Consider the following 26156-nt stretch of genomic DNA (forward strand, 5'->3'; position numbering starts at 1 on the left):
TCAGGCTGTGGCAGCCTCCATTCAGTGATTAAGGCTTAATAAAATGAGGCAGAGAATCGCAGTTGTAGACGACAAAACAGAAAGGTAGATCACTTTCAGTCCAAGTGCTTACTTCTTCAGTTTATTCACTTAAAATGTTTTTGAGTTATACCGCTTGTTTTAAGCAATGTTAGGGGGTTGATTTTCCCAAAAAGAATATAAAATTTATCCAGTTGTTCTGAAAATGGCCAGCTGAACCACATTGAGTTAGAGAAAACTCTTACATATAGTGATCATCCTAATCATTGAGCATGAAACCACATCTAAAGATTTTTATTCAGAGAAAAAAAAGTACTTAATTACAAAGCTACTTATTCATATTTTTGTCTTGTTATGGTATTTCTTGTGCTCTAAGGTTCAATGCCTTTTGTGCTTTATGGACAAGATTGTCAATTGAATAGATTGAGATTGGTTATTTCAAGGACTTTTTTCCTCATTAATCCATACTTTGATTTTTACGAGGATAATTGAACAATGGACTCTCTGCCTCACTCCTGGATCAATCACTTGTTTCATTTCTAAAAGTAGTTTAATTAGTACTATGATTTAGATCAAGAAGAGACCTTTCAGATGACCTACTCTAATAACATTTATTTTGTGGATGAGGAACCCGAGGCCTAAAGAGGCAAAGGGACTTGAGTAGAGTTGAGCAGGTGATTAATAGCAGAGCCCAGGTCCTGTGACTTCAGATATGGTGATTTGTTAGACCATTGCGGCTGCATTTTTTTTTATTTGCTCTATTTATCCAGACTCCCATATTTGAAATGTCATCTTAAACTTTTCTCTTGAAGATAATTAGGTCAAAGAGACATGAAACCCAGATGCCTTTCTTAGCATCTTTAGAAAAAAGTTTAGTTAAAATGAGATTTTTTTCCCATGCTTATAATAAAGTGCTATATAGTTATATATGCATATATAATATATGGTAAATGCCAAATATTTATTGTTAAGTGATTTTCCCAAAGTTAAAATGGAAGTGAGTAGCAAGTGTAAGTTTGTAAAAATGTGAAAGCTATGGATGGTATAAAAATCTTTTTTCATCAAATCTTGGAACACTAGAACTAGGGAGCTTTACTTGAAGAATATAATTTTAGGGTGGTTATGTTCATTTCACTCAGCATCAGTTCATATAAGTCTTTCCAGGTTTTTAAACAACATTTTGTACGATTATGGTTCTTAGTCCACTCTGCTATCTGCATCTGTTTTATGGGAGAGTTTATCCCATTCACATTCACAGTTATGAATACTATCCCTGTCTTTCTCTCCATACTACTACCCCCCTTCCTTTATGCTTTTCTCTCTCCTTTCTCCCTTTCCCTCCTCACTAGAGTGGTTGCTTTCCACCACTGCTTCCCTCAGTCTGCCCTTCCTCCTATCAAACACCTCCCGTTTCTTCCCTTTAACCCTTACTAATTCTTCTCTCCCTTCTATCCATCCCCTCTTTTTCTTTCCACTTTCCCCTCCTTCCTATAGGGTAAATTAGATGTCTATACCTAACTGATTAGATTAATCCCTCTTTGAGCTAAATCTAATGAGAGTTCAAACCATGGTCATCTCCCTCCCTTCTTTCTCTCTACTAGTAGTAGATTTTTATGCCTTTTCATGTGATGTCATTTACCTTTGTCTGCCTCCTCCTTTCTTCTTTTCCCAGAACAATCCCTTTTCACTACTTAATTAGATTTTTTTATCATCATATCAAAATCAGCTTATACCCACACCCTCTGTCTATGTACACCACTTTTAAATGTAATAACTGTATAGTTCTCGAGAGTTACAAGTGTCATCTTTCCTTGTAGGGAATGTAAACAGTTGGGGCAGCTAGGTGGCAAAGTGGATAGAGCTCCAGCCTTGGAGTTGGGAGGACCTGAGTTCAAATCCAGTCTCAGACACTTGACACTAGCTGTGTCCCTGGACAAGTCACTAAACCCCGACTGCCTCATCAAAAAAAGAAAAAGAGAAAGAAGAAAAAAAAGATGTAAACAGTTTGCCCTTTTTAATAATTTTTTTTTCTTTCCTGTTTACTTTTTTATGCCTCTCTTGAGTCTTGTATTTGAAGATCAAATTTTCTATTGAGCTCTGGTCTTTTCATCAGGAAGGTTTGGAAGTCCTCTATTTCATTGAATGTCTGTCTCTGCCCCTGAAAGATTATGCTCAGTTTTACTGGGTAGTTGATCCTTGGTTGTAGGCCAAGCTCCTTTGCCTTATGGAATATCATTTTCCATACTCTCTGATCTTTTAATACAGAAGCTGCAAGGTCCTGTGTAATCCTGACTGCGGTTCTGTTGTGCACAACTAGTTCACTCGGCTACAGAGCCTGCCTAGGACCTAGGATTTCCCAGTCACCTGAAGAATCAAGACCAGCTTGATCTTTCACTCAGAGCACGCATTGATGAGGCAGGAGAAAAGATGGCAGCAACTCTGATTATTTTTAGCAAAGCACTTACTTATATAGTAAAACAACAGGAACTTTTTCTCAAGTTACAATGACGTATAACCCATGCTGTGCTCAAGGACAGTGCATGCATGGTCTGTGCACATATCTACCAGCAGTCATAAACAGTATATACTGTTAATGACTAATGAGTAACTAGGGAAGTTAGAGATGCATAGAATGGATCACCGAACCGGGAGGCCTTTGCTCATAGATCAGTCACCCGAGAGGGGCCTCCGCCCATCAGTGAGACCTCATGAACAGGCTGTGGCCCTCTACATCCTTATAGATCCCCAACAACTCCCCCTTTTTGTTTTTGTTGGAGCTAGAGCATATGAAGCTCACTCCCAAAGTCCTTTATCTGATTAGCAATGCACCTGAGCAAACATGGTCCAAAACAGCATGGCCAGCAATAGCAAACATAATGGCAATAAAGAAGATAATAAAGATATAAGCCAATGTCCAAGGTTATCAAAAGGGTTATGGAGTTCATCTAGCCGATCAAGTATATGTTGGGCAGTCTTATCTGGCATCAAATCTTCATAAGCTGCCCTCGCAATATCATCAGCAATTTTATATAAATCATCAATATCCAGTGCAACAGTAGAATTCCCAAATAGCCCATTCAGATGTCTGTGTATTCTCTGCCACTCGCATTGGGAGTCATTGTATTTAACATTGGTAAGGCAAATGAATTCACACCTATAATCACATTTTAAATGTGTTCTATATTCTAAAATATCCAACTCATCACCTATTTCAATAATGGTTTCCTTCATTCCCTCAAGTATGTGGTAAAATTCATTGTCTATCCTTTTTTGTACTTGAAAACCCTTGGATACATTGCGAGCTAATTGATTCATAAAATCAACTTGAACTGTTTCATTTCTTGCGATAGATATAGATTGAGATAAAGATACAGAAGCAGTTATAATAGCTATAAGCAATACAATTCCTAATACTACACATGAAATATATCTCTTCTTCCTAACAATTGCTAATTGATTTCTTTGGTCTATTATTCCAAAAATATAATCAGAACATGACTCATACCAATCTTTGAAAATTAAACTTTACTGTAATTGACCCATTCTTTTGAGGTGTAAAATTAAATTCTTTCCCCAATCCTGCAGATGCATTCTCTTGTAAAATAACCTCAGGTATTGTCTCTCCCCATGTAGCCAGTCTTGGCCATGGTGATTTTGTCACAAAAGTCCATCTTGTTGTATTTCCTGTCTCTGCTGCTGTGTTCTGTACCACTGCCGATGATAACGACAAGAGTCACAGCTTGGTTACAAGTTCATGTAGTGCCTTCTTATTCTTTCGACTCCTTCGATTCCTGGCCGGTCTGTGTTTTCTTTTTTGCTTGCCTTGTCCCTTCTGAATGGATAATGTGGACATCCTTCATTCTGACCCAAAGTTCTCCATCACCTGTGAAAATAAGAACAAACCCTTGCTCCCAGGTTAGCACCTGCCCTGGGCCCTGCCAGACACCATCAACGTCTCTCTATGTGACTTTCATACTGTGTTTAGGAAAAGGAATTTGTTTGATTTAGTGGTGTCACTAGTACTGTTGTCATTTCCTGCCAGATATTTCATTGCAGGAGAGAGGTTACAACTGTCGAATTTTAAATAATTTATAGTATAGAGTGCAGTGTTTAACTGATGCCATGGGGATCCCTTAGCTCCCCTTTTTGTTTTTGGAGCACCATCTTTAATGTACGATTGGTGCATTCAACTATGACCTGACCATGAGGATTATAAGGAAGGCCAGTAGTGTGACTAATAGAGAACTCAGTACAAAACTTTTTAAAACCCTGTGAAATATGTGCAGGACCATTATCAGTCTTTAAGCATTGAGGTGGGCCAGCAGAAGAAAAACAATGAAGCAAATGATTAATAACATAGCAGACAGCCTCACCCGCTTGAGCAGTAGCAAAAATAAAGCCTGAGTAAGTATCAATAGAAACACGAACATACTTTTGTCTTCCAAAGGGAGGATAATGAGTAACATCGATTTGCCATAAGGCGTTAGGTGTAAGTCCCTTGGGGTTGTGTACATCGACATGAAAAGGGGGCTGAAAAGGCACACAAGTAGCACAGCGCTTAACAATTTTATGTGCTTGTGACTTTGTTATGCCATATAAAGTTCATAAAGACCTAGCAGATAAAAGTAATTGATTATGGCTATTCCTTGCTATTTCCACATTCCTTGTTAAAGATTTATCAACAAAATCATTACCTTCAAAAATTGGTCCTGGAGCAAGAGTGTGGGGCCAAACATGCAAAACACAAAATTTTTCTGTTCTGTTCTGTATATAATGTTGTATATCATGAAGCAACTGACAGATATTATTACCAGTATTTTTTATTATTGCAGTCTCTAGGTGTTTTAGGATTCCTTTCACATATTTACTATCTGTGATGATATTCATTGGCTCCTTATATTTGTGAAAGGCACAATAGGCAGCATATAATTCATTCTGTTGTGTGGAGGTAAAAGGTGTATTAATCACCTGTAATTCCTTTCTTTTAGGGCACCAGATAGAAGCCTTATTCATCTTAAAATAATTGATTAGTGGTGATTTATTAGACAAGCTAAAAGTAATATCTGTAAAAATTGTATGAAACTTATTAAAAATTATCAAGGAATCTTGATTAATTTGTAACATTTTGGTGGTATGCTTGTAGAGTGTAGAACAATATACCTAAAGTAAGCAAAGGGTGATACCTCTTGTCAGGGGTAATTATAAATCTATGAGACTGAAAGGCTTGTTAAAACTTGGGCATTAATAAGGAGAGTTTGGTAGTAGTAAGACAATTGCAAAGTTTATCATCTATATAATAAATTATTTTTGTCTGGGAATATTTCTGACTAACAAGTTTTAATAAATTATTTTTGTCTGGGAATATTTCTGACTAACAAGTTTAATAGCGTTAAATTTCAGCACATGGTAAGAAACATTCCTCCTTAAAGGATCATAATAGGGAAAATGGGAAATACTGATTTAATGAGACAACTATACCCAAATTCAAACTCAAAACAAAATTAATTATAGTTCTTAGAGTCTTTTACCTCAAGCAGTAAGTTCCACTGATTATGGCTTAAAGCCAGATACAGTTAATTATTTTCATAGAAATGCAATAAGCAATAAAGATTTACTAGGTCTCACATATATAAGAAATTTTACTTAACATCCTTTCTTTCCCACATTTAAACTTGTCTTGGTTGCAGTTTCTCAGTAAGCTAAATGAATTGTTTAGGAACTCAATAACATAAACAAATTCTTTTCTCAGAGCAGATGACCTTGGCACACAGCTGGTAGGAGCTTTTGGCAAGCTTACAAAGTTAAGGGAATTGCCTTGTGCCCCTCCTTTTCTCTCAGAAGTAATTAAAAATTCTAGGTCTTAACTTTAAAACAGTAACTTCAAATAACTTAGTTAACAATTTGGTAGTTTTCCTGAGTGATAGTGAAATTGTTTAGCTCTGAGCTCTTCTTTAATCATAGGTAAAGACGGAAATACCTGATTTTCTAAATGACAGTTATAAAAAATCATAGAACAAGATTAACCGGACTTGATAAAATAATTTAGCTGAATTTACACAGTTATCTCACTACCTTTCAGTTTCTTTTAGTTCACATTTTAATAACGTCTAAATTATTAAAAATTGCTTGACATAGCACATAAAAGTGTACCAATTTATAATGAGACTAGATTTTTAAAACTTGAAACATGCATATTACTAATATGAATGAATTAAATTATCTTTAGATTGTGTTCCAATACTTAAAAACTTTTCTTTTTGATCTTAAGAGGAAAACTCATCCTCCTTATCTTTTCCCTCTTTCTCCCCCACCCCAACCTGGCCAGGGTTGGAATTTGAGAGAAAGGAAGAGAATATTTTTCAACATAATTTTTCAATCTTACACCCAAAGGTTTGGCCAGAGCCTTAGAGTCAAAAAAGAAAGAGAATTTTTTCTCCAAAAGTTTCCAAATCTTTTACTCTCAAATCATCTGTTCCTGCTATTCATGCAAACAGATATTATTCTTTCTATCCATACTTTTCGTATTCCTGTACGCTTAAACTTTCTTGCCTTTTGTCAAATTATATAACCTATATAATGAAGTGCTTTTTCACCCATTCTCTCCCCCATCCACCCGCTCCCGGGAATGCGGCTGGTATTAGGGAGGGGGAAGGGGAGAAAGTCACTAACAGCATTTCAGCACAGACCATCATTCACACAGACAGACAAACATAGAACAAAATGACAGGGAGAATCCAAAAGCGAGAAACTTGTCAGAAATTCCCTACACAAATGAAATAATACTATTTTTATTTTATTTTATCTTTTCTTTCCATGGTATTCTAAAACCAGGCAAAATCACCTCTCGTAATGCTGCTTGAGTCTATCTAACAGCTCAGGGTATGGAGAGTGTGGAGGGGGTTTTGAAGCTTCAGCTAAGTCAGGATATAACCTATAATAAATCTTAGGTCTGTTCTCTCTCTCAGGAGAGCCTGCTCTACTATTGTTAGGTGAGCACAACGAAGAAGTTGTTTGAGTACAGGCAGGGAATTTTCTCATCTCACCCTGTATGTCAGCTTGCGAGTCCATTTTTATAAGATTATATATAGTGAAAGTGCCCAGGGGAACTGATTTCGGGCCTTTGGTTTTATAAAATTCTGTCAATTGTTCCCCGACTATCTTCCATGGTTCTAAATCTAAACTCCCTTCCCTTGGAAGCCATGGAGATGTTATATCAATAATGTCTAGAAACTCTCTTATTTTCTTGGGAGTTACTGAGCACCCCTGTTCCTTGATCACTTGATATATTACTCTTAACACTTTGTTCCTTATCTGAGAGTTTAACCTAGATTTTGCCTCATGGTAAGAAATTCTCTTACCACTCCGTAGTTTTGCAACGGGATATGTTTCAGAGACCTCTCACGAGGAGGCTGCCTGGCTCCAACAGACCTCGGTGTCTGGATGTGGGTGTTGCGTCTTCTTTGTCCTGATGTGTCCTGACTGTTTCATGCAACTGTCTTACTCTCCATATCTTCAGTGCAGCTTCACGGCAGCAGTGCAGCCCCATGTTGGGCGCCAGTTTGTTGTGCACAACTAGTTCACTCGGCTACAGAGCCTACCTAGGACCTAGGATTTCCCAATCACCTGAAGAATCAAGACCAGCTTGATCTTTCACTCTGAGCACGCATTGATGAGGTGGGAGAAAAGATGGCAGCAACTCCGTTTATTTTTAGCAAAGCACTTATATAGTAAAATAACAGAAACTCTTTCTCAAGTTACAATGACGTATAACCCATGCTGTGCTCAAGGACAGTGCATGTACACCCCGTGCACATATCTACCACCAATCATAAATAATATATACTGTTAATGACTAATGAGTAACTAGGGAAGTTAGAGATGCATAGAATGGATCACCGAACCAGGAGGCCTTTGCTCAAAGATCAGTCACCCAAGAGGGGCCTCCGCCCATCAGTGAGACCCCACGAACAGCCTGTGGCCCTCTACATCCTTACAGATCCCCGACATGGTTCCATGATATTTAAATTGTTTCTTTCTGGCTGCTTGCAGTATTTTCTCTTTGATCTGGTAATTTTGGAATTTGGCTACAATGTTCCTTGACATTTTTAATTTGGGATCTTTTTTGGGAGGTGAGCAGTGGATTCTGTTGATGACTATTTTACCCTCTGTTTCTAGGACCTCAGGGCAGTTTTTCTTGATGATTTCTTGAAAGATGCTGTCCAGGCTCTTTTTTTTGGTCATGGCTTTTAGGTAGACCAATAATTCTTAAATTATCTTTCCTGGATCTGTTTTCTAGGTCAGTTGTGTTTGGGTCATAACTGGAAATGTACTGCAGCCTACTTCTACCCACTATGTGCTTCTTCAGTTAATTACTTTTGCTCACCTGAATTTTTTTTTTTTGTAGGTTGTGGTATTGAAAGAATCACAATTATACAATACTTTTAAAAAGATGGATTTCTGTACTATTAGAAGCACAGAAAAGTTTCCCAAATACAATGCAACGTACTCTTTTTCTCTTAATTTTCTTAACTCTTTGCACTGTAATTGCTGACCTCATCATTCAACTGAAATTACTCTTTCCAACATTACTAGTCTCTTAATGACAGATTGAATGGACTTTTCTCAGTCCTCATCCTTCTGGACTTCTTGTAGATTTTGACACTGTGAATCACTCTTTTTTCCTTAATTTTCTCTTCTGTCTCGGCTTTTTCTTGACACTGTTCTCTCCCAGTTCTCTTGTCTGTCTGGTCACTCCTGCATCTTCCTCCTGGATCTTCATCTAGGGGTGACCCCCAACCCTCTGTCCTGGACCCTCTTTTCTTCTCCTTCTGTTCTATTTTACTCTATGATGTCATCAGCTCTCAATAGATTTGATTAACTTCTCTCTGCTGATTAGTCTCAGATTTGGTTACACACATATATACTTTTCTCTCTTGACTTCCAGTCTCCATTCTGGAGACTTGGTAAATGTTTATGAATTGACTTTCTCACAACTGAATGAAAGGCACAAGGAATTTCAGATCCCATGATTCTAGATTTAATTAAAAAGCTTAAATCAAAGAAATAGAGCTGGAAGGAATGTTAGGAAGTGATCTATTGTACTCCCTCCATTTAGATATGCCTAATATGAGGTCTAAGAGAGGTTTAACGACTTGCTCAAGGTCACAGAGTAGTTGCAATAAATCTGAACTTTGGACTTCAGTCCTCTAAATCCACATCCAGCACTTGTTTAACAATATATTGCTTTATTTTTAAGTCAGTCTAAGACATTTATTAAGCTCCTATGTGCTAACCCCTGGGGATAACAATAGTAGTTGATGGGGATCAGGAAAAACTTGGTGTAAAAGGTGAATGATACTTTATTTGCTTTTTGAAGGAAGAAAAGGAATCTGAGGTGGAGGTAGGTTTGGAGTATATTCAGATTTGGGGGAATAGCTGGTTAAGGTACATAGTTGGGAGATGGAATGCCTTTTTTGAGGCGCACAAAGGTCAGTTTGGCTGGTTTGTAGGGCACAGGAAGGGGGAGTAATGTGTAATGAGGCTGGAAAGATAGGTTAGGGCCAGGTTGTGGAGGGCTTAAAAGCCAAACAGAAGAGTAGCTGTTATCCAAGAGGCAATAAGGAGCCACTGCAGTTTATTTGCTAGGAAAGTGATGTGTCATTTCTGTGCTCTGAAAAATTATTCAGGGCAGCTGTTTGGAGTTTGGATTGGAGTGGAGGGAGACTCAAGGTGGGAGACCAGTGGCCAAGAGGCCATTGTAATAGAGGTTACCTAGATGAGGGCTTGAACTATGGTGGTGGCCGTATATTTACAGAGAAGGACAACATTTGGCGTTTGATGGTATATAGGAGATGAAGGAGAGGAGCTGAGAATAATAGCAAAATTTAAAATCCGGAAGCCTGGAGGCACTGCCTTCAACAGAAGAGTGTTGAGTTTTGGCTGGGGGGCGGGGTGGGGGAATCATTAGTTCTGTTTCGGACATGCTGAGTTCCATTTCTGGAACACTGTGTTTGAAATGTCCAGTAGACTGTTTTGGTGATGTGTGCTGAAGGTACATATTAAGACTGGATATGTAGATCTGTGATTCACCTGCACAGAAATGATAAGTAGGGGTTCTTAACTTGGTATTTGTAAACTTGTTTTAAAAAAATTTTTTTTATAACTCTGGTTCAATTTAATTTGTTTTCCTTTGTAATCCTATATATTTTATTTCATGCTTTTAAAAACATGGAGGAGTCTGTAGGCTTCACCAGCCTGCCAAAGGGGTACCAGGACACAACAAAGGTTAAGAACCCTTGGTATAAAGAGAGAACAGAAGAATGCTCATGACAGACACCTTTACTATAGGCCCTGACTGATTCAGGTCAGCCTGGTGCATCAGGTATGGAATTGGTATGACATGAGCCATGAATATACCATTTAACAGATAACAGAAGGTAACAGAAGAAGGTAAACCTAACTGAAGTATGAAAAAGATGCTGTGCAAGGATGCAACATTGATTCATTTGAGTTCAGCTTCCCTACTTCTGTTCGCTATGCTGTTTTGCCAGTCAGAAACCTGAAGGAGGAGTTTCTGACTCGTGGTGGACTGGTTTTTTGTTCTTAGGGTACCAGGAAGCTGTGTCAAGGGCTTGAGCTTTAACTCCTGAAACTGTTTAAATATCCAGGACGGTTTCAGTAACTTTTAAGGAAAAACTAGATTAGCCCACAAGGCAGGTGTTGCTCCTGTTACACTTGAGAATGCTCATCATTAAGGGGGTATATGATATGGGTTTGATTAGCTAGAAAAGGAGACTGAGAAGAAACAGTCAGAAAAGTGGGAGAAGAACCAGGAGAGAATAGTGTCATGAAAACCCAGAGAGGAAAGATTATCCGGGAAGAAAGGTGGTTAACAGTGTCAAATGCAACAGAGAAGTCAAGATGAATAGGGGCTGAGAAATGACCATCAGATTTGGCAATTGAAAGGTTGTTGATAATTTTGGAGAAAGCATTTTTATTGAGTGCTTAGGTTGGAAGCCAGATTGCAAAGGGTTGAGATAGTGAGAGAAGAAATGGAGGCAGTGAATGGTAGAAACCTTTTTCTAGGAATTTGGCAAAGAAAGAATGGATAGATATATAGGATGATAGCTTGAGGAGAGGGTAAGGTCAAATGAGGTTTATTTCTTTTTTTTTTTTTTGAGAGAGGGAAGGTTGCTGGGTTTGTTGAAGGTGGTAGGGAAGGAACCAGCAGATAAGGAGAAATGAAAAATTAGAGAGAAAGGGATATTACTGAGGAATAGTATGCTGAAGAAGAGTATGGGATCAGTACAGTATCACACAATGTTATATTGGTTATCTTTAGGTTAAAAAAAAGCATTTAACTTGGCAGAGCAAAGTGTAAGTGTCTTCTAACAAGGGGTCGCCCATGTGTATGTTAAGATGATAAAAACTTATTGGATAAATGCAACCCCATTGCTCTGTTCGGCAGTACCTTCCTCCCTTATTAAAATCAAGCGGTTCATGAAACTCACCCAAGTGTTTGCCCAGGTCTTGCATAAGCAAGGGATGCAGAAAGAGGAGGGGATTTCCTGTAGATAGATATATAGGTAGCTATTCATTTCTGTTTGCAGAATATAAAATATAAATATAATTTATATCAAGTATAAAGTGCTTGATAAGTAGTTATTGTTCACTGAGGATAGTATTGTGCTGAACAAACCCATTGTTAGTTTTCTCAGTGAGAGCCATGATCACTCAAGAAAGTGATCTACTAACCAGTGCGGGAAAAAACCAAATGGATGATTGTTATACGACTTAAAAAACAACTGAAAATTATAATAAGTAGATTTTTATGGGGCGTAGGTAAGGTCACTCTTATAGCGAGCCGCTAGTTTCCAGAGTGACCGGGCATCTATCGATACTGGTATCTTCAAAAGTGAAGAAAGCATGATGATTCTTGATCTGCTAATACGAGAATAAAAATAAAAAGTCAGAGTTTGCCAGATGGGAAATGTTTTCGCTTATATGAGTCTGTATATAAAAATCCCTATATAAAAACGTCTATTAATAAAAAGCGGTTCTGTGGAATCAGTTATGTCAGTTAAACTTCAGGGCTGTCTTATTGGTTCTTGGCATTTCTCGTGTGACGGGATCTTTGAATCATGGTCTGAACAGCTGCTGTGGCTTAAACATGTATTTCAAGCACATACCTGCTCCTCTTGGTTTGTGAACACTCAGGGCGCTGTTTCCATGAGCGCCTTCAGTGTTAGTTACAGACCGTCATGTGATATGGATTGTGGTCAGCTAAGCCAGAGAGCTCGGCTGGCTGCTCATCTGTCTGGAGTGACCAAGCGTTTTTTCAACCAAATGTCGATATCTTCTAATTCTTGTATCTTCTGCCTTTTACTGTGTAATTCTTCAACAATATTTATTTTTGTTTTTCATGGAGTTAATAAAAAATAAAGAACTCTGATATTATTTGGAAACTTGATGATAGAGAATTTTGGAATCCCTTTGGCTGTTTGTCATAGCTCTTCAGGGGTTCTGTCATATTATTCTTTCTGTGGCTTTTCTGTCACCACTGCCTAATGTATTTCCTTGGGATGGCTATTCTCAACATGGCAGATGATGAACTGGAACAGTACTTAGGATGTGATTGTCCTGCTTTTTTCTTTCTTTCTTTCTTTTTGTCTAATAATAGAGGCAGTTATCTTAAATAGTCTGTAGGGCTTATCTTTCTCATTTAGGTCAGTCCCAAGGATCTTCAGAGTGTATAGTGACTGAAGAAAGGGGTTGAAAACTTTGATATACCTATAAAGAATAAGATAGTTAGAAGTTTTCTCAAGGGTCTTATTTTAGAGAGTCCAAGTTGTAAGGGCCCTCAGAGACTATCTTTTATTGCCTTGCAGCATGTATTCCTGGTAATCGTCAATCAGTGAACACATATTTATTAAATACTGTGTGCTAGGCATCATCTGTGCTAGGAGTTAGCAAATTCTTTTTTGTAAAGAGTCAGAGAATATATATTTTAGGCTTTGGCAGGCCAAGAGGCAAACTTGAGGCTATTATGTAGATACTCATAAGTGGAGAGAAAACAAATTTCCACGAATTTTTTAATGATGAAATTGAAAATGTAATTATAATGAGTATGTATTTTTGTAATAGAGATCTACTAAGAAGAAGAATGGAATTTTTTTGAGGGGGGAGATAACATTTTACTTAATTGGTATCCTAATTATAAAAATTGGTTGCAAATGTACAGATAATGCTGATCTGTAATGAGATCTTATTTCATCTTTGAAAATGTCTTTTCAAATAGATAGGTACTGTCAATACTGATCAATCTAGGAACATATGATTTTGAATAAATTTATTGTTTGGAAGACATTTATAGAATTCTGTATTCTTCTCTTGATATTTGCCTCTTATCATGCATGTCAGTGAATTGCAAATTGATAACTTCCAGTTGAAGGTTAGATGGGAGCTCCTCTATTGTACAGTTAAATGGATTTTTAAATGTGGAAATTTCTTTTGCACTTAGGATTGAGTTTCCAAAAAATGCTACTGGAACTGTAGTTTGAACTTGGAAAATACATCCACAGCAAATTTGTGTGGAAGTGTGGAGATCTTGCTTCTTGTTTTAACTTTTTACATACAGCATGGGAAGTATATAAAGCACCTTGCTATTACTTGTGATCCAGACATTCTTTGTCTTTTTTTTGGGGGGGGCTAGGCAGTGGGGTTAAGTGACTTACCCAGGGTCACACAGCTTGTAAGTGTTATGTGTCTAAGGCTGGATTTGAACTCAGGTCCTCCTGAATCCAGGGCTGGTGCTCTATCCACTGCACCACCTCACTGCTCCCACATTATTTGTCATTGAATTAATTTTGCCTCAGTCTAAGTTTTGCATGTGAGAATTGTTTTGCCTAGTAATTTTAGGTAAAATTCATTAAAAAGCATTATGAATTCTGAAGTAAAAACTATTTTCCTTATCCATCCAATGTTTGATAATAGTGAGTAAAAGTAGTTCTTCACTGAAAAGTTTCCGATTGTCCTTAGATTAAAAAAAATTTATAATACAGCTTTTTTTTCTTCTTGTTTAGAAATGATGGATATGTATTGGTAATTTTAAAAAATGTCATGGTATGGCAATATACATGATACTCTACACTATGGAGTTACAACTGCTTCACTTTTTGCAATGAGAGAATCACATAAGTCTCTATTGTAGCTACTCAGCTCTGCCATGGTAGCACATAAGCAGCCATAGACAGTACATAAACAAATTAGTGTGACTGTGTTCTAATAAAACTTTATTTATGGATACTGAAATTTGAATTTCATAAACTTTTATGTGTCATGAAGTGTTCTTTTGCCTTTTTTTCCCCAACTATTTAAAAACATAAAAACCATTCTTGACTTGCAGGGTATAAAAATAAAGTAGCAGCTAAATGACCTGATCTAGATTTTGCTTGAATACCTCCAATACAAGGTAATGCTCAAGCCAGTCCATTCCATTTTTGGGTAGCTTTGGTTATTAGAAAGTTAATCTCTGCATTGAACTTAATCAATTTTTTCTTTTTGTGCTTGTGGTTTCTACCCAGTTGTTCCTTGTTTGTTCCTCTAGGACCAAGCAGAGTAAATCTAATCTGTCTGCTAGCTATGGATTTCCCTTTTTTCGTCCTCCCCCAGTCTTACCTTTTTCAGGCTTAAATACACAACACCATTTCCTCTCACAGATCATAATATGACATGATATTGAGACTGTTTACCATACTTGTCATTATCATTTCCTAGCCTATGAATGCCTTTGCTACAGGGATGTACCTAGAACTGAATATAATACTACAAATGTAGTCTGGTTAGGGTAGAGTGTATTGGGACTCTAAATTTCCCTACTCCTATATGATGTGTCTCTCAATTTAGCCTAAGATTGCATTAGCCTTTTTGACTGTTGGTTAAGTCATATTGAGCATCCGATAAACCCCTGAGATCTTATAAAAATGAATTGATGTTCGAGCCACACCTTTCCTATTTATTGATGTAGGGGACTAACTGCTTGTGAGGAAACGCTCTCTGCCATGAAGATCAGTTAATTGTTCTGTAACTTTTAGTTTTAGAATTGCTTGGGGGCACTGAGAAGTTAAAAGACTTTAGCATAATTGCACAAAAATATTAATACTTGAACCCACCTCATCCTCCCTATGAAGCTGGTCCTCTATTCACTACACTTTTAGGCTGTCTTTACATTTTTCGGTGTTAAATTTCATCTTATTAGAGTTGGTTCAGTGTTGTACTTTGTCAGAATATTTTTGACCTATGTATCAAGATGAGAGAGATGGCAAGCAAGGGTAATGCTCAGTAGAGTAAAATGTTTGCAAAGTCTTTTGCAGAAGGGTAGTGGAAGAAAAGGAGCATTAGCACTTTAGAAAACAAAATCAGTGGAGGGAAAAATATTTTAAAAAGCTTTGGTGATAGACCTGTATAAGCAAAGCCATTGCTAAAGAATTTAAGGTTGAAATTGGATGGAAAGCCACAAACAGACAAAAGATGGAAAAGTTCTGTAAGGCTTTTTGTAGCAAACTTCTGATCATCAAGAATAATGGTGCTACCATATTTGGAATCTGACATCACTGTCCCAGATGTATTTAAAGAACTGGCAGTGACACTGAAGAGAACAAATGCAGGGAGAGCAGCTGGACTATATCAAATGTGCTCTGAGGAGGTCTTGCCTCATGTGTGAATGGGATTTAAGTGAGGCGTAGTTGCACAAAGTTGTCAGCCTCACTGTCTTCCAGAGTTGTCAGAGTCCAGTGGCAAGACGAAAGTAAGAATCATTCCAGCTAAATTACAAGCTCCTTGAAAGCAAGGACTCTTTTTTTTCTTTCAGTGTTCACATTAGTCATGTTGTAAGGAAGAATTGGAAACAGTAGGAGGAACCACTAGAAAGAGGAAACAAAACAAAACAGAAGAAAAAAAAGAGCAAGTAGTATGCTTCGATCTGCCTTCAAACTCCATAGCTCTTTCTCTGGATGTGGAGAGCGCTCTCCATCATGAGACTGTTGGAGATGTCTTAGATCCTTGCATTGCTGAGAAGAGCCAAGTCTATCAAAGTCAGTCATCGCACAGCGTGGCTGTCACTGTGTACGACGTTCTCCTAGTTCTGCGCACTTCACTCAGCATCAGTCCATACGAGTCTTTCCAGGTCTTTCTGAAGTCTGCTAAGCAAGGACTTTTCATTCCCCACAGACCTTATTGTGTAGTGGACGCTCAGTGATTAACTGGTAGCCATTACCTGTTGACCCGTTGCTTCCTTTCCATTTAGCCTGGCACGTTTAGTGGGAACAAAAGGTTGTCTCTCGAGGGGGCAGCAACCCAGTGACAATGTATCATGTAAAGACTATGGTATCTTTCATCCCTCTACTAGTAAAGGTGGGCCCAGTGCGTTTGAGCACAGATCCCAATATACTCTTATTCTGAGGGTGGAGGCTCCATTTCATTTATTGCCTTTGTTTGTTGTTCAGTTATTCAGTTGTAGACTTTGTCTATGGAGTTTTGTTGGCAAAGATACTGGAATGGCTTGCCATTTCCTTCTCTGGTGTTTCTCCATTTTACAGATGAGGAACTGAGGCAAATAGGGCTTAAGTGACTTGCCCAGGGTCACACAGTCAGTGAATGTCTGAGATGGGATTTGAACTTCGAGTTTCCTGACTCTAGGCCTGGTGCTCTCTCCACTATATCACCTCACTGCCCATTAATATTCTTTTAGTTGAGAAAGTGATTCTCTTCAGTAGGTACCAATAATATTCTAATGATGTTAATTGAGCAATGTAAAAATAGTTCTAAATCTTCTGAAAAATTTTAATAATAGGGCAGTTTAGCATGTTCAAATCAGAGATGCCATATTTATTAAATTGCTTTGCTTTATTAAAAGCTTCTGTAGTAGTTCTATTAGTATTTTAATGTAGGGCCTGCTGTGTTCATTAAGGAGTTATATTTAGTGACTCGTGGCAAGGGGGGATGGGAGAGGTTTGGGGTGAGGTGCAGGGTGCTCTAACTTAAAAGGAATAGGAAATATTGAAGGGGAGGGAATTGGGCAAATAGCTTACACAAAATTTGCATGCCTCTTCATCCTATTGTAGGTATAAGTTTCTTAGTTAAAAATGTGAAAATATGGATGTACTTTTCACCATCTTTGTCTTAATCTAGTCCAGTTAGTAACTTTGGTTGTGTTTCTATTTTTAAGTGCTCTCTTTCATGCTCTCTTCCACCATATACTTTCAGGAAAAGTCATTTATGGTCATGGTGAGATTTCGTATTCTCATAATCTCATTGGTCTAGGAACAAAACTAGCTTATTATGACCAGACAAAGGGTCCTTAACTATTTTGTTTCACACTTTGCTTCTATACTGATGCGCATAGGTAGAGTTCGTGTATACAGTATTTCAAGTGACATTTGCTTTCAGAACAAATGTAAGCTTCACATAGACTGTATAAGACTGCTTATGTGGGAGGTTAGTTTCCCTCTTTCCTTTTCTGCCAAATCAGTGTGTGTGTGTGTGTGTGTGTGTGTGTGTGTGTGTGTGCGCGCACATATCTTTATTAATTTGACACATTTGACATAGAGATGAAGTGGGGGTGGGGAGTATGAGGTAGAGAATTTAGATCTGAAAGCATATACCCATTTTATAACATACCCAACAAATGGCACACCATCATTTGCTTAACATTCATTGTCTGGTCGTGGGCACCCTTAAGGCAGCCAGAGGTCATGGAATCACCTAGGGGCTCGAGCTTGAAGGCGTGTTTAAGATCCTCTAGTCCAGGGGTGGGGAACCTGAGGCCACAAGTGGCCTTCTAAGTCCTTGGGTACGGCCTTTTGACTAAGACCAAGTTGTGTAGAACAAACATTTTATTAGGGGGATTTGTTCTGTGAGGTTTGGATTCATGGGGCCACACATGAGTTCCTAGAGGGCCTTGTGTGGCCTCGAGGCCACGGGTTCCCCACCCCTGCTTGTAGTCCAGCTCCCTTGTTTTACAGATGAGGAAACAGACCAGAGATTAAGTGACATGCTGAAGGTCACACAAATACTGGCAGAGTTGGGATTCACACTCAGGCCTACTGACTCCAAGTTAAATATTCTTTTATCTTCATCTGAAGACTCTTCCTCATTCATTTTGAACGGCTCTAATAGGAAATTTTTCCTTATTTAGCTGAATCATATCTATCTTGACATTCTTGCTATAAATGAAATAAGAAAGAACGAAGTTGTAGTTAAGTGGAAGGATGAATCAGATACTATCAGAATCAGAAACACACTTGCCTCCTTGGAGAGGCAAGGAAGTGAGTTGGCAGAGTGAATTTTATCACGCAGATGCTACAGGAAATATTAATTGATTTGATGTTTGGTCGTGATGAAGTACAGTACTAATAATTATTTGCAAAAAGACCACCATGCTAGTATTTGCAGCTTATGTATCAACATCTGTTGCTAAGCATGAAGTGGTAGAAAATTTTTATGAAGAATGTGAAAAGGCCCTTCAAATAAATATGAACTTTGGTATTTGGTGACTTACATGCAAAGATGGGAAAAGGTGAGGATGGGGAGAAAGAAATGAGAAGAGGCAAAGCTTTAAAGATTATACAGAAGCTTTTTGCCTCAATATTGTAAATGCTGTCTTTAAAAAAACATTGGTAGACATCAGATGTAGCAAGCATCAATAGCATCAGAGAAAAAAATTGATAACATTTTAACAAACAGGAACAAATTTCATGGATGTGGGCGTTATTCCCAAGTCAGCTGTCTGTGTAGAGTTAGGAACATTGACTTGTCAGAGCTAAGATCAGAATTTATAGGAAGAAAGAATAGTAATGAAAAAGATATTATGTACAATTAAGTACAATTACATTAAGATGTACAATTAAGATTAAGATGGAAGGGAATAAGCAATTTTATAGTGCCTGCTATGTCCCAGGCACCATGCTAAGATCATTACTAATAGTATCTTATTTGAGCCTTACAATAACTCTGAGGTAAATGCTATTATTCTCATTTTACAGTTGAAGAAACGGAGGCAAATAGGATAAGTGACTTGCTCAAGGTCACAGGTAGTAAGTGCTAGAATCAGGATTTGAACTTAGGTCTTTCTGGCTTCAGACCCAGAACTCTGTGCCACCTAGCTGCTATTTAACCCTAAATTATGTAAACAAATTTTTTAATATCATGAATGGGAAATGGCAATGTAAATTAATTTATGCAAAAGAGCCCACAAAGTAGAAGAGTTGTTTGCTGTAGGCAAAACCAAGTTAGAATATAAACTCGTTTTTAAAAACTTAGGAAGAAGAATGGATGATTATGAGCAGTATAATTTCCTAAAGCAGAGGGAAGGAAACAAGTAGTAGAGGGTAAAATCAGTGTAAAGAAATCTTGGCGGGACAGCTAGGTGGCACGGTGGATAGAGCACTGGCCCTGAAGTCAGGAGGACCTACCTGAGTTCAAGTGTGGCCTCAGACCAAACACTTGACACTTACTAGCTGTGTGACCCTGGGCAAGTCATTTAACCCCAGTTGCCTAAAAAAAAAAAAAGAAAGAAATCTTGGCAAAACATCCAACTAGGCAAAGTAATTCCAAGGGCATTTAAGGCTGAAAGGGAAAGAGGACTACTCATAGAGGAAAGTGGGAAATGTTGCAAAAAGTAATGCAACAGTTTTCATCAAGAACAATGAAATGACCTTAGTTGGATCTTAGTATCACATTGCTTGAGGTACTTACAGAAGAAGTAGAAATGGTAGAAGAAAAGGAAAAGCAGCTGATTTGGATCAAGTATATATAAAGGGGATCTCTGTTTGAGGGGAGATAAGACCAAAGGCATGGAAAAAATCTTGGATCTTATTAATATCTTAAAAAGGTGACCCTGGGGCAGCTAGGTAGCACAGTGGATAGAGCACCAGCCCTGAAGTCAGGAGGACCTGAGTTCAAGTGTGGCCTCAGACCAAACATTTGACACTTGCTAGCTGTATGACTCTGGGCAAGTCACTTAACCCCAATTGCCTTAAAAAAAAAAGCGACCTAAAACACATTGATAACTACCTGTCTATGTGTCTATTCTCCTATCTGTATGAATTTTTTATGAGAGTAAAGGGTGTTCTTGATGAGGGTTTTAGTGGGAAGCAGTCAAGTTTTCTTTTAAAATAATAATAAAAGTATTTTGGTGTATGCCATAACAGAATAGAAAAAGGGCTTGTATTTGAAACTCCGCAAAATGGAGTCTGTTTTGCACTGCCCCTAAAAACAAACAGATAAATAAATTTCACACATTACTTTCAAAACTGTCCAAAGTAGGCTTTGTGAAGCATTATTCAACATTAACCTTATCTTCAGTATCTCACAATTAACTGAAAGATGTAGCAAATATAAAATCTCATTGTGCTTATTGTTTGTTGATTATTAAAATTTTTTTTACTTAGAACAAAACACTGCATTATAGACTTTTACAACAGGGGGTCTACCATCAATATATCAGAACAATTCACAATTCCTTTGAAGATGTAACAGAATAAATAAACTGTAGCACAAACCTGATAGCAAGCATCATGTAAGGCACAAAACGGGGAGATGCAAAAGCAAAGGTGTTAACTCTGATGGCAAGGATCCAACATACGTTCCAGTATGATTCCTTGTGGAATAGTAAAGGTCAGGCCTCCTGGTATGTCTGTTTGTGGATTGAATTGTGTTGATTGCATTGAGCCCCAAGGCACTGCAGAGCCTTCTTGGCCTGGCCACCCACAAAGAGAAGGGCAAATGAGAGTAGACTATCTCTTGCCCAGATTTTTGGCAGTTATCTGAATACTCCCATAGAGCTTGACCAGTAGTATGCATATCTGGGATGGATGATGCAGATGCACAGTGAGCTGGGCCCAGAGTTGAAAAAGGGAGGAGAGGGAGCTGTACTTGTATTGATCCCAGGCTTCCCGTTAATAGCACAGGCCCATATTTTCAATGCAAACATTTTTTTAACAGTGCTGCTGCATGACAGTGAAGCCTAGAATACCACTACCTCCAAAGAGCTAAAGATAAACATTACACAAAGGTCAATGGAAAAGTGTGTGAGATGAGTATAAACAGAGTACCACATATATCCAGTGAGGAACTCTGAAGAACAGGAATAAAGAATGTCACCGAAGAGTTGTAAAGAAAGGAGATGGTCTCGTCATGTTGAGAAAGTGGATATTTGGAATGCTGTACTGGTACCGTTACAAAAAAGGCACATAGGTGAATCCTCTGTAGTAGTGGTGTCAAACTCAAATAGAAACAGGGCCAATTTAAAACCTTATATAAAGGATGCATATGGGTTGCATGTGGGCAGCTGGGTGGCACAGTAGAAAGAGATCCAGGGCTAGAGTCAGGAAGAGTTATCTTCCCGAGTTCAAATCTGGCCTCAGACACTAGCTGTGTGACCCTGGGCACAGTTTACTCATCTGTAAAAATGAGCTGAAGAAGACAATGACAAAGATACTGGAGGGGTTTGTCAAGAAAACCCCAAAAAGGGTCATGAAAACTTGGACATGACTAAAAATATAAACAAAATGGGCTGCATATTGACTTAGAAAACTACTAGTAATGTTACTGTTATCATTGTTTTATTGTATTTTTAATTACTTTTGTTTGGGCTGCACTCAGGAGTGTTGTGAGCCATGTGTGGCTGGTTGAGGATTTGACGTCTTTTCTGTATAGTGAATTTTTACGAATGTGGGAGCTGTATAAGATGGAGCTGGCTTGCATGGCTTGTGATAGACATGGTTGAAGCAGACTCTTGAATCATTGAGATTATATTTGAGCTCAAATCTCCAAAAATGTTCTTCATTTCATGAATGTATTAGGGAAATAGCCAAATAATTGTTAAGCTCCTGCCCACGGACTGCCTGGGTCCTGTTACCTCTAATAGATGTATGTCTAAGTAAATAGTTTTTGATGAGAAAACCTATCATCTAATAAACAGCTTTTAATGAATGATCATTTTCTAAAGCCACAGTTGCATGTAACACCTTATTTTAAGCCATTAAATCTCTTGCTTTGATAAACTTATTGTAGTTGGTCTTTCTACTGTAATAATCTTCATTTAAATTCTCAGGTTTTATCTTGAGGGATCTGTCATCTGGTAGGTATTGATATTCCCTTGACTGAGGCAGATGCCAGCCCCTCCTTAACTTTGTAGTTGTTGCTTGAGGGTTTCTGTGGCCCTAAAACTTAGCACCACTTGACTTAGGTCAGTAGTTGGCCACTGAGCCCAGGGAGGACTCAACCTTTGATAGTGCATGGTCAATTCCATGAGTACAATTTTTAGTGGGAAATATATATAAATGGATCAATTATTACCTGACATTATATATCTATAAACTTAGGAAATCTGAACAATGTTAGTTTTTGCCTTTTCTAATTCTACTGTAATGTTATCAGGTTAGGAATTGTGATTCTATAAAATCACTTTCTGAAAGAATGGAAATTGAGAATGCTGCTTCTGGTTTAAATTTTCCTTCTTTTTTTCTACTTTGAAGCTTTAAGAATAATCCAATCTATGTATCTGCTTTGGAAATTTATATAAGGAGTCTAGAACTATTGCACTCTCGTTGAAAGTACCCCTTTTAGTTATAAAATTGCTTTAAATAGTTTTATGTGGGCGTCTCAGGGACTGTCTCACTTTTCTGTTTGTATCCCAGTGTGTAACGCAGTGAGCAGCTGGGTGTTGCAGTTGATAGAGTGCCAGGCTGGAAGACTCATCTTCCTGAGCTCGGATCAGACACTTACTAGCTGGATGTGACCCTGAGTAAGTCACTTAACTCTTTGATTTAGTTTCCTCATCTGTAAAACGAGCTGGAGAAGGAAATGGCAGACTACTCCAGGATCTTTGCCAAGAAAACCCAAATGGGATCATGAAGAGTCAGATATGACTGAAACAAGAGTTTCATGACTAAAGGATTGAACAACAACTTTGCACAATACTTGGCATGTAGTAAGTACTTACCATATATGTGTTGACTCATGTATTCTCGGTTTAGGAGTATGAGATTTTATCTAGGTCGAAATTTTTCTAGTACTTAAATGTAAAATTAAGCCTAAAGTTACAGAAAAGGAAACAAACTTTTGGCTGTACTTTATTTCATCCTAAAGTGAAATCACTTATATATAAAAAAACCCAAACTTTTTTCCTTTAACTACTGATTTGGAATTTCATTCAGTAGACGTTTGATTGGGCAACAAACTAGGACTCCCAGAGCTACTTTTGTGAATAGTTTTATGTAATGTTGGTAGTTGCTTGATGGTAGTTCCAGGAAGAGGAGAAGCTGGTGATTCATGTAGTGTAAATTTAAATGGGAAAATCACCTTTACCTTATCAATACTTTTTTTTATGCGAGGCATTGGGATGAAGTGACTTTTCCAGGGTCACATAGCTAGTAAGTGTCAAGTGACTAAAGCCAGATTTGAACTTGAGTCTTTCTGAATCGAGGGCTGGTGCTCTATCTACTGTGCCATCTAGCTGCCCCTACGGTACTTCTTAAGACATAGTTTTACATTGGATCAAGCCTTTGTTATTTAATCAGTGTACTTTTTGATAAAAACAATTTGGCACTGTACCATGTACCTGCTTTGAATTCATTGAAGTCACAGGGGAAGAGAATAAATACTTTTTAAGCATTCTTCCCCCCTTCCCCCCCTTCCTGTAATAACTCTTTAGGAGAGTCAACTCAAATCCTTGGTTAAAGAGTTTTGGAATACTTTCTCTAAGTTACATTTAGGCATACAGCTGTCAACTCACTTTTTCATTATATTCTATAGTACTCAAATGGCCTGATATTGGAGTATTATTGTTTTTTTCTTTTTTGGTGGGGAGTGAACGTAGCAAGGTCTCTCCCTATTATTTCATGATTATGGGAATTACATAGTGTGGAAACTCCATGTACAATTCATCTCTGAGAGTCTTGGGTTGTTGTCTGGGCATTGAGAGTTTAAATGACTTGCCTAGGGTGTCATAGCCAGTATGTTATGGGTGGGATTTGAACTTAGGTTTTCTTAATTCTAAGCCCCTTCTCTTGATCCATAATATCACCCTGTCTTTTGCTATCCTTGAATAAAGTTGTCTGGAGCCCCTGTCAGCACATCAGAATGGTCAAAGAAAAAAGCTTGAAGATTACATCTGATAATCTGTATTTGATTTGTCCCGGAGAAATAAGGGAATATTCTGGCTTTATTATCTCTAAAAGACCAGGCCTTTTGGGAAAAAGCTGAGGAACATAGAAGCAGCATTAAGAGGAACAAAATCAGGAAAAAGTAGCCCTGGAGGTTGGGATGTGAATGGATTGCAGATCTTTTGACTGTTAGGACATCAGGAATAAGTAAGAAAAGATAAAATCGTTCTTCATTTGGTACTGGTAGGGAAGGGCTACCTGTACTGCAGTTCTTCAGGTCCTAAAGAAATATTGTCTTCCTTCTGTGTGTGTGTGTGTGTGTGTGTACATGCTTGTGCACAGGTTTGACCATGTCACTCTCCTGCTCACGCTGGGCCAGTGGTGGCTCTTTCATTCCTATAGGATCCAATAAAGACAGACTCCTTCACAATAAGGTATAAAAAAAATGGAAAAAGATAATAGGCCTTATTATCATTCAAAAATAGTGAGTCAGAATATATCAGTAATTGCCTATCTGCCTTTTATACCGTTCTAGATGTATGTTATTTCTTCTTTAACCCAGTTCTGATGAGAATAAGGTGCTAGCCCTACCGTCCTTCCATCCTCCTCCTGCCGCCTGCCTGCACTGCAACAGTTCTTCCATTCATGCTGTATTTTTATGAGATAATTGCTCCCTTTTACCTGTCCCTACCCAGTTTTATTTTTTAGGATCATCCTATCATACTCAACACAGAGCCATCTATCTTTGTATGTGTGCTCTTTCAAACTACCCTAGTAATGATGACATTCTTTTTTTTTTTTAAGATGACATTCTTAAGAGTTACAGATAACATTTTCCCATATAATAAGTAAGCAGTTTGACTTTATTAACTCCCTTATAATTGGTCATATATTTGACGTTTCATATGTTTCTCCTGATTCTTGTAGATCAGATTTTCCATTCAGTTCTGGTCTTTTCCTCACAAATACCTGAAAGTCCTTTAATTCATTAGATTATACGCAGCTTTGCTGGGTAAATTATTGTTCGTTTGCATACCCAGCTCCTTTGCTCTTCAGAATATAATGTTCCGTGCCATTTGGTCTTTTAATGTGGAAACTGCTAAATCTTGTGTTATCCTGACTGTAACTCCACAGTATTTAAATTGTTTCCTTCTAGTTACTTATTGTATTTTCTCCTTGACCTGGGAGCTTCAAAATTTAGCTGTTATGTTCCTGTGACTTTTTATCTTGTGTTTGCCTTCAGGTAGTAATTGGTGGATTCTTTCACTTTCTATTTTACCCTCTAGTTCTAAAACTTTAGGGCAATTTTCCTTAATAATTTCTTGAAGTATAGTGTCTAAAACTCTTTTTTTTTATCATAAATTTCAGGTAGTCCAGTAATTCTTATATTGTCTTTCCTTGATCTGTTTTCCAGGTCACTTGTTTTTCTAATGAGATGTTTCATATTTTCTTTTATTTTTTAATTCTTTTGATTTATTATTTCTTGGTATCTTAGTAAGTCCTTTTTAAGGTCTTCTAAGAACTCTTTTGGGGCTTGTGACTATTTTACTTTTTTCTTTGAAGTAGAAGTAGCTGTTTTAACTTCACCATCTTCTGAGTTTGAACCCAGATCTTCTCTATCACCATAGTGGCTCTCTGTGGTCAGTTTCTTTCCCTTTTGCTTACTTCCTTCCTTCCTTCCTTCCTTCCTTCCTTCCTTCCTTCCTTCCTTCCTTCCTTCCTTCCTTCCTTCCTTCCTTCCTTCCTTCCTTCCTTCCTTCCTTCCTTCCTTCCTTCCTTCCTCTTATTCTTTCTCTCTCTTATTTCTTGGCTGTTTACTTTGTTGTTAGAGGTCGGCTTCAGTCCTGAGATGTAGGGGATAATGTCTCATGCTTCAGGTTTTTCATGCTGTTGTTTTCTGAGAGGTATTCCTTCTGCCCCTCAGTCATTACCAGAGCCCCCAGCAATACTGTCACCACAAATGCTCTTATTCCC

General features: G+C 37.9%; 1 protein-coding gene across 16 annotated transcripts in view; it reads left to right on the forward strand.

Moving 5' to 3' along the window:
- The window catches only part of KTN1 (kinectin 1), a 149977-nt gene that overhangs the window by 6846 nt on the left and 116975 nt on the right, over positions 1–26156 (forward strand). The window contains exon 2 of one of the 16 annotated variants that reach the window (XM_078151502.1): positions 22716–22822. The exons of 14 other annotated variants lie outside the window; for them this stretch is intronic. The gene's annotated coding sequence lies outside the window, so the exon portion shown is untranslated. Of the gene's footprint in view, positions 1–22715; positions 22823–22871; positions 23009–26156 lie in introns of those variants that run through there. One more of the 16 variants, XM_078151503.1, reaches the window with a different exon arrangement.

Source organism: Phascolarctos cinereus, unplaced genomic scaffold, assembly GCF_003287225.1.
Source record: "Phascolarctos cinereus isolate Bilbo 61053 unplaced genomic scaffold, phaCin_HiC Scaffold_3;HRSCAF=262, whole genome shotgun sequence".
Lineage (NCBI taxonomy): Eukaryota > Metazoa > Chordata > Mammalia > Diprotodontia > Phascolarctidae > Phascolarctos > Phascolarctos cinereus.